At 28.3% G+C, this 10,685-nt stretch overlaps 1 protein-coding gene across 2 annotated transcripts in view; it reads right to left on the reverse strand.

The window, feature by feature from the left end:
• The window catches only part of LOC111031020, a 73,793-nt gene extending 72,650 nt beyond the window's left edge, over positions 1-1,143 (reverse strand). For both annotated transcript variants that reach the window (XR_002604158.1, XM_022310798.1), the window contains exon 1: positions 1,021-1,143. The gene's annotated coding sequence lies outside the window, so the exon portion shown is untranslated. The remainder of the gene's footprint in view (positions 1-1,020) is intronic.
• Between the last annotated feature and the right edge of the window lie 9,542 nt (positions 1,144-10,685).

A 10,685-nucleotide genomic window follows, 5' to 3' on the forward strand; every position in this document is an offset into this window, starting at 1 on the left:
ATTATTCACTGATTTGTAATATATACATATTTGATATTGTAAATAGTAAATACTAGTGTATATTTTTTCATTAGCACAGTGTGTTATAATTGATATGTTATAACTTATAAGACGTTTATTCGCTATAAGTCATTATACATATTTTATAATACCAATATGAAAAAAACAATACGTATTTAGTTTAGGGTTTTTCAAACAAACAAACAAACAAATGTAATTTTTTATATCAGTAATGTATAAAACAATATAAAATGCAATGATAAAAATATCAAAGCACACTTAAACTGACCTCTTATTATTATAACTGGAATTTTTCTTAACATGTTTTTATATTAATCGAAAGTCAAACCAGACGAGTGAAATATTATAATAATAATCTAAGTATAATATATATTATATAATATATAATATATAAAAACATGTTAAGAAAAATTCCAGTATATATATTGCAATAAATTACATAATAATTGTTCGTGAGTACTCGACAAAAATTAATATAAAATGCTTCTACCGGAATTGTGTGCTTGATAGTAAAACATATTATTTTTCCTCGATGACTTTTAAACTACATATTAAAAACAGTTTAGCTAAAACAATATCACTTATTTTATGACATTCGTATTTGTAGAAACCTGAATTTCACACAATTATAATATTATATGCCAAACAATGGTTATAATTATAATAGTATTATACTATGATATTAATTTATTAAATAAAATGTTGTCCATATACATGGGTACTATAATTAAGTTTGGTAATCTTCTGCACAAATTCGTATGTAATACTACTGTTGATTTCGTAATCAAATTAAAATTTACCGGTTGTGTTGATTCTGAATGGTCTAAATAATATGACATTATATAATTATAATATAATATCATATTATTATGTAGAAAGAAATAACGATCAGAAACAGTCACATATTATTACGTATTATTACGACGAATAACGTTATCGTCCAATATGATATTTTGTGATCTAATAATAATTATTATTGACGAATAAATTAACATTTACCTGAACGCAGCGTAACGATACGGACGGTTAGCTAGGCCGTGTGTACCTCGGGACGGACGAACGTCGGAGCGAGACCACCACCGGAGGAGTGCGTTTGGGGGATGCTGCGAGACGACTGTCGCCCACGAGTGCATACCACCGTCATCCTGCCCACCCACCGAAGGGATCTCATTCCCGCACCAGGAGCAAAGGCACGCATGACCCGAAATACGCGCTATATAACAACAACAACAACAAAAATAATAATAATAATATATTATCATCCCTTAAACGTTACACTATGTTCCTCTACCGCAATTTACGTACTCTTGTAATATCACACTGCAGTTTCTACATTTGACACATATTATTATAAGATGGGGCTGTTACTATAGTAAGATGTCTCTGATTGTTTACTCGTGCATGGCCGTTTTACGCGTTATTTATTTATTGGTTTTTACGATTTTGACCGAAAAAACAACGACTTAATTCCGTCACGACGATTGACGGCCTCCGACCGTTTTTATCGTTGTCGCTCGTCGTTTGTCTAGCTTTCATCTCCGTCCATTATCGACTATCGTCCTCCACCCGAATAATCGTACAATACATCATGTTGCCAAAGCTTATCAAACAAAACAAATGTATACATTTATACGTATAATATTTGAGTCGTATTGCATGTGCGTATTGTAACGATCGATTCATATCATCGTACTAAATCGTCCAGAAGTCCAAAGAGAAACATCAAGATTTACCACCCATACATATAACGCTTCGAATCTTATTATTCAAGGGATAATACAGTAGCGGTGAAAACCATGGAATTCGCATCCACTCATCATCAAGGATTGGAAAAAATGTATACATTTTGATGATATGATCGTCTTTTATTATGCGTATCTGATTTACTGGGAAAATAGTATTCAAAACCTAAAATCATATACCACTACTCCGACCGTCACTCAAAATAATTTATCAAATTCAATGTTTTTCAACTTTTACAAATTTTTAGTAAATCATAACCACGCGATATGATAATCGATATTAGTGACTCTGTTGTTGATTACATAATATAATATGGAAACTAATAGATACATTTTTTTATGTTCTCCTAAATATTTTAAGATAAACAACTTTAACCACCCGTATTTATGAGTGATTATGAGGCTATTAATTTTATATGCGTACATCTATTATAAAAAAAAAATATCAACATTTCTCAATTTTACCTTTCAAGACTTTAGTTCTATGCGAATTTATTTATGTACCCAGGTGCACTGTATTTCAATTGGAATTATCGCCTGGTTTCATTTGTTGTTTGAAAACAACCGGGTTGAAAAAAAATATTTAAAATAAAATAATGTTTATAGGTTCAATTATTCATTTGTGATTGACGATTTTATATTACTAGAATTTTTTGTTATTAAATAAAATGAGAAAAATCAAATACATTTTAAATTAGGCAGGTATTTACAATATTGTTACGTTTTTCGCAGACGTGAATGTATCTAACATTTAAGCTGAAACTAATGTATTATACTATCATAGATATTTCCCAGAAAATATAACATGAAAATAATCATTACACTAGAAATATTGTATAACCGATTGCTACATTTAATAAGCAGCAATAATAATATTAATTATGTCAAGCACCTACTAATTATAGTTATGTTTAGGATTTTAGAACAATGGGTTTGACAACTGTTCGATATATTTAACAAAAACCATTGAAATGTTTTAATTTTGGCCAAGATGATTTTCAATCAGGCGTTAAATAATATGGTATTATAGTCATTCATATCATAAAAATAACCAGACCTAATCTAAAATTATACTGATTTGTTATGATGTGATTTTTACTAATTAAGAATTTAAAAATTAAACAGTTTTCTAACTAGATGTGAAATAGCATTTGATTTTTCTATAAGAAATAACATACTATAGAAACTATAAGCGAATAAACCATCATTATGATAGTAAATACCTTCTGTTAATTACTTATGTAACTACAGTTAATAGAAGGACTGCTAATATACGTATTAAATATTTTTTATTCCGATGTGAATAAATTATTATTTTGTTTATTAATTATGATCTAGCGTTAAGGATGAATCCATGCGTATGTTATTTATTAATGATAAAATACTGTTGTTTAAAAAAACAGTATTTTATTTCAATTTTAAAATTCCACAAACTCCATTAAGTGTTTTTTTTTTGCGTTCGGTTTCATAGTTTTCAAAGTTTATTCCATTATTTTGTGAATTATAAAATAGAGAATACTACATTTCTCATCATCGGCTGACACATATTATATATGCATCATTTTTATCAACAACTGTCGACCATCGGATATTAACAATGGGAATTTAAAGTTTATTGCAGTCATATTTTATTCGTGGCTTGTATTATTATTGACAGATTTTAATGCTATAATAATATGATTGTTTATATTATACCGATAAATCGATCGATATTGATATTGTACAAATAATATTTACAAGGTGTAGGTGCAAGTAAGTATTAAATATATAAAAAACATGAAACGATACACTTATTTTATCCTGTCTAAAAGTTATATCATCCATTATTTTGTATTTATTACATTAATTCCAGAGAGTATAACATAAACCAATATAAGTTCAGTATCAAATTATCTAGTACAATGTAAACAAAATCTTTAAGTAAAATATAAATTTTAATGTAATGTACCTACTTTTGGATACGTAAATATCAAAATAGCATGTACGATCACTTAAAAACGATTATTTTTTTTATTTCAGCTATACCTAGAGCTTAAATAATATTATAGCAAGGACATTTGTACAAATGTTTATGGTTATATCATAATAATTATAATGATACGGTAACTGTATTAAAAAAATAGGTTGATAATTGATATGTTTCTTTTTTTAATATTTAATTATAAAACGTTTTCCATTTTAATATTATAATATCTTACTTTATAAAAGTTCATTTTTCTGAACTCAACCTATATCAGACTAAATATACCCATAATTTATTCATGTGACGCCTTATAAATACCACTTTATAATTTAAAGACTATTTAATGATTTTTGAAGTGGTTTGTGCACAGCTGATTTTATACAAATTTATTTTTTGCATTTTTTTGCATTTTTAATATTAAATAAATTATTTTTATTTTTACACTTCAGTGATATGTTACTATATAAGATCTAAATATAATCAAATACAAACAGAAAAAAAAAATATTGATGCACCAAAAACTTTCTTTGGGCCTTATAATAATATTAGGTACCTAAGATATACTCGTATTAATATCAACAACGCGACTAGTCTATAAAAATATTATTACTGTTCAATCTTATATGTTATAGTTAGACAGTAGGTAGATACAAACTTTTAACATATAGCACTAATTCAGCATAATACTATAATAATTTTATTATTATTTTATTTTATTTTATTTTTATTAATAAATTTTAATGCATTCAGAAATCATATGATAATATATTAAATTTAAATACATAGATAATGAATATATAAATTAAATATATTCTATATTTTATAGTATATTATTTATTTAAGTTAGTCTGATACAAAAAAATTATGAAGAAACAATTTTCGTTCAATTACCTACGTGGTTACTTATATTATGCATTTCTATGCTATGTTGACATGTTGTGCTTGTGCACTTGTACTTACCGTAATTTGTTTTGAATTAATAATTGTGTGGTAAGTTTTCTGTTAGTGTGATTTAATATAAGTGTTCTATTAAATTAATGGGTTTTCGTGTATGAATAGTTTTCGGTGAAGGAGCTTTATATACAGCTTTATGGTGAATAGAATTATGCTTCTTAAAGGAATTGAATAGAACTCATAAGAACTCGAGTATATAAGTGGTTGTTTTGAACTTAATGAAACATTGAAGGAGATAAAATGTACTTTTCTTATTTTTTCTAAATAACCTCGTGCTGGACGTGCTTATAAGGTAAGAATATAGTATATTTGATATGATACTTCCTTACACTACTAAAAATAATTTTGTTTAATTAATTGAGAATATTAACTGAATAGGCACTTGATATTATATAAGTATATTACATTATTTGTTATTCGATATACCTACACGGAATGACATATTATTTAAACTTATTAAAAACTATACATATTTTTAATAATAATATAATGTTTGTAAAAAACAATTTCAAATTCTAAATGAGTGTCTTATATTTTCTGATGATTTATTAGCTCAAAATAATAATAATAATAAAAATGTAAACTTCAATTTTTTTTTTTAGTATCTATGCCACTCACAATTTTGAAAGCTCCATTACACAATAACACTTTATAGGCATTTTTTTTTTTTGTAGGGTATATTCGTGGCTAAGTGTCACCTAGCCCCCGTGTTGAAAATTAGCCTTTCAAATATTTGTCAAGAATAATTTTATTTTTATCTGATATTATACTTATAAGTTATAATCTATTCCATATAAATATTGCTTGTAAACAATGTGTTCAATGACTTTTAAATTTTAATATTAGATTCCATACTACGATGAGCCGAGGTGATATGTGGCTGGGGGGGGGGGGGGGGTGAAATCGTGAAATCGATTTCAAAAGTTATCTCATGCTTGGTCCAAGTTGCAGCATTACGGGGCGTGAAACATGAAAACCAGTACCACAATAGTAACAGGAGAAACAGCTATCTTTTGTCGATGGCTCGTACACCATGTAACTACCACGGTTAATGGTTTTAAATATAGGTCAAAGCGAGTAAGCGACCATACTGTCCATGTATTAATATGGTATACGTCACTCGCTAGCGGTTAACCGCGATGTATTCCGCGGATCAGTCTTAAAGGAAAACGGTGGTAGCCGCCGACCATATTTCTTCATATTTGCCTTGCCCTTCGATTCTTAACGATTCCTTTAAGAATGACCAAAGGTCAATGGTCTAGAGACACCTACTTAGAAGTATAAATATTTAAAGAAATGCCTAATGATATGTGAAAACGTATTAATATCATTCTGTATGCGCTTACTATACGTGACGGTCGTTTTGGTTGGCACTTTTTTGTATTCATAATATTTTTTGCCACAAATATTGTGATCTTGTTGGACATTTTTTTTTATTTTTTTCGTTATTTTGCAACGTCAAAAACATTATTTCTTAAGCATATTATACTTTGGTCATAATTCTATTGAGGGACGGAAAAAAAACAAAATAGCACCGGACGTGATAATTCTTAGTACCTACGTCTCTTTTTTGTTTGACAATTTTTTCAATAAATAAATACTTGAATATAATGATATTATTATAAAATTACCATCATTGATTATGTGGTTGTCAAATATAAACATATGTGGTATGAAATACAGAAACTGGTATCGAGAAATAGGTCTTATTAATTATTCGTTTTTCCTGACCTGGTGTGCCATCTCCACTGCATAGTTTAAAATCTCCTTTTAATATGAATCATTATGTCGTGTGCCTTTTTCAGGCTAACTTATATGTATTTGAAAATCATCGGGAGTTGTGACAAAGTTTATATTGAATTTATTATTAGTTAAACGTTGGTATTATATTAAAATGAAAAAAAAAAAAAAATATTGTATTTCAACTATATAACAAACCAAATAACATGAAATTAGTTTATAATTAAATGTGTGCAGACAATAGGATTGTACGATATTGCTCGAACCAATAAATTCTCATTAGACAATTAATGACTTGAAGTAATAACGTTCAAGAAACGCGGGTTCTGCAATTCTATGATGCTATCATAGTATTATATTATTATTAGTTTCAAGTTTAAATAGTTTATTATTTTATTTGGACAGTGTATTTAAACAACGGTTAACGATAATATTACAGACAAGTAGAAAACAATAATTACTACTTTACTAGTGTCTAGTACATTGTATAAATTTGTTCAGTTATATTACGTGTACGGTCATCAACTTACACTTATAGAAATCGATTTAAACTTTGAAGACTTGTGTAAACTATAACTAAAATAACTAGAAATAAAACTGAAGCACAATAGAGTACAAATACTAATTATGTACAATATTGAAACAATTGGATTATCTTTCACATACCGTTACACTACATTCACAACCTTTATTTTGGTTGGATTATTGGGTATGACCATGTGTTAGAATAAATCACCAAGCAGTAGGAATTGGTGCAATAAGGTAAATATTAGTTTTGAGTTAACTGGGAAATAAATCAAAAATCAAATGGTATAAGTTAGGTAAGTTAAACTTTGATTGGACTTTCCATAGAAAAAGGGCGATCAACAATATTATTGAAAATAACTTTGTTACGAATTGCATTGACATATTACATGGAAGTATAATATACTGCAACATAATATGTAGTACCTATACAGGGATAATAAGAAATGTATTTATTTATATTTTATTTAAGTTATAAATGTCCAAGGGCGTTGAGTACAGATACAAATTAAATTAAATAACTAAGTACGTAGATACAATTAATTTATAAATAAATATTAAGTAATACATATCGACATTTGGTGATTGATTATTATTATTTTTCAGATTCAATTGTAACCTAGTTGGGGATTAAAAAAAGTTCAAGTGTTTCCAGTTTATTTTCCAACATTGACATTCAGTTAACCCGTAGGTGCATATACTATCAAACAAATAATTTTATAGAACATTGAAATCACACATTAACATTTTATACAATGTGATTATAGGAACTTTTTCCAACTATTGAATATACAATTCAAATAAATAACATTATGTCTATCGACTCATATTGGTATATAACATATAAGTACACTACAATTATAGCTTATATATAGTTTAAAAACACTAAAAAATAAAATCAAAATCACTATTCAATAAAATATACTTTTGTTTCAATAAAACACAATATGATTCAATCAAAACGCAAAATATTGTATTCATTATAATCAAGTAGTATAATTAAGCCATTCAATAATTATAATCAAATCAAATTAATCACTCAGAATTAATGAAATAAATTTATTTTTTCTTGATAACTATAAATATGAATGCTGAGCAATTTTTTATATTTTATTGACCATAATACGCATTATATAATTATAGAGTGTCGTTTCAATTTCTACAATTATTTGATCATGCTAAGCTTCCAAAGGTACATTTCATGAAGAGAAATTCATTATTCTAAAAATGCATAATAGTGAAAACGATATTTCATAAACTATTAGTTCGTACAACAATAACAGCCTATCTACTATTATATTACATAAAGTCATTATACATTTTATTGTTAAAAAAAATAAGTCACAGTTTTTATTAACTTGTACCTACCTACTCATGTGTTGTTTGGTATGTATCATCAAAGTATTAGGCATATATTATAGTAAAAATATGTTAGTTAAGAGGACACTTCACGGACATTTATTGTCTCTGTCTTAAAAGTGCGTAACATAGCAAATTCAAGCTCAGCAAATCACGTTCAAGCTCCGTTAGTTTAAAAATTAGTGTGAATCGACCCATAATGAAATTAGACGCGGTAAGAACTTTATCGCTGTTGGTTTGTGGGATTTTTAGGATTTTGAAGCAAATTTTGCGTACATAATAAAGCGTCAATTAAAAATCGAATAACTCACTTAAAACTTAATTATCGTAAAAAATTAACTGAGCTAAACGTACTCTGTGGAGCGTAAATTTGCTATGTTACGCACTTGTAAGATAGAGACAACAAATGCCCGAGTGCAGCGTCCTCATAAATGTAAATATAATTATTGTATGGTTTAAACTTAACTAACTTATAAACTTTGATTCAGCAGGTACATTATATTAATTACTTTTTCTGTAATTTCTTGTAACTTCTTATGAAAAATGTATGACGCTTTTAAAAGTTAACTGATACTAAATTATACTCGTATATTGCAATTTGCAATCGAATCCTTACAGCCAGTATAATATATTTTGTTTGTCATGCAATAATTTATTTGTTTTAACTTACCATATATTCAAACGATAAAACCAGATGAATTTTGTTGATTATTATTTTTAAGTTTAATTGCCTATCGTATTTCGCAATCATTTTTTTTACTGTGAGGTTCAGTTTTTGTAAAAATAAATTGATTTTATTGCAACATGAGTTAGGTATTAAAAAATTCATTAGTCTGTATAAATAAAAAAAAAAATAATAACTCTATAACTAAGGTATGTAGGTACAGTTAAAAATATTATAGATTGAAAAGTTTAAAAAATAGTAAGTACTGTATATTAAGTATATTCTCAAAATGCCCTTAAATAATTAGGAAAATGGTTAAAATATTTTAATTTTTAATGACTCTTCAAAGAAAAATAGGTGTTTATTTTCTTATTTCTATAATATAGTGCAAACAATTTTGAACAATTCGACTGGTACCTATTTTTTTTTTTTTTTTTTTTTAGATAAGAAACCATATTATCATTCCCTGACTCCGCTCAGAATTCAAAAGACGCAACAAAAACGATTTCCATCCATCAAATATGAAATAAGTACCTAAACAGACGTATCGAAAGTAGTATAATACACGTACACATCATGCTAGCTGCATTTGTATAAATATGCAAATTGCATGTTATTATGTTATCTCGCATCCACATATTATTATTATAGTATGGCTGCAGATAACTACCTCAAAAGTTCGGCGCCATTACGGCTGGCGTTTATTTTTCGATATTCCAATTCAACCCTTCGTATAATACCCTCGTTTATACATACATATTAGACTAGCATGGTAGTATGGTAGGTAGTATAGTGAAACGCTGCAGCGTGTGACGTTCGACTTTCCGTTATGGTTTTTATGTCCTCCCAATAATCTGATTTAGCCTATTTAAACCTGCACCACCCTGGCACCCTCTCACGCTTTCATCGCTTGTACCGTGCACCAAATAAACCCGGGTGCATGCACACTTATGCACAAGGTAAATCAGCATTTGGTTGAATACGTATGTGAATTAATTATCTTGTTTATTCGTAAATATATTTCGCCTCACATCTACTTGTAGGTATACGTACATTTTTTCAGTTATTATTCAGTTATGAATGCATTCACTATATATAATTATTATTACACTATTAATGTACGAGTCTCGAGTGCGTGTTATATATTTTATAGTATTACAACCATTTATTTTGTAATCCGGACGTAATTCACTTATGAGTTATAATAGTCGGTAATTATATTTTTCTGGCGCGTTGCACGAGCGCGGCGGTATTCTGCGTATTTGGTTGAAATGTGTGAGCCGCGCGGCATTGACATCCGAGCGTGCGCAGGTGGATGATAATTATAATGATAAAAAAAAAACACTTTCCACCTTATTATACTATGGATATTCCGTCCGATAGGCGATTGAACTGACTGCTATACGAAACATTTCACAAACGTCTTACGCACTATACGGGTATATGCATACAATATTATACGAGCCCAGATAAAAGACCACGCGGCTATGCGTATATTATAATATCAGAACCGGAGATGGATGTTACATCGTTCACGGATGAGAGAAAAAAAAATTAAGGCGGGGTTGAAGACGCACGCAGAATCTAGGTTCGAATCTGAATAAGTGGCGGCCGTGTCGGTGGGTGAGACTGCGTGTGCTTGTGTGCAGATGAGTGTGCCTACCTCCTTCGTCAATGAAACGAATAGTTCAAAACATAAATGAAATGGAAAAAAAAA

This window comes from Myzus persicae, unplaced genomic scaffold (genome assembly GCF_001856785.1).
Source record: "Myzus persicae strain clone G006 unplaced genomic scaffold, MPER_G0061.0, whole genome shotgun sequence".
Lineage (NCBI taxonomy): Eukaryota > Metazoa > Arthropoda > Insecta > Hemiptera > Aphididae > Myzus > Myzus persicae.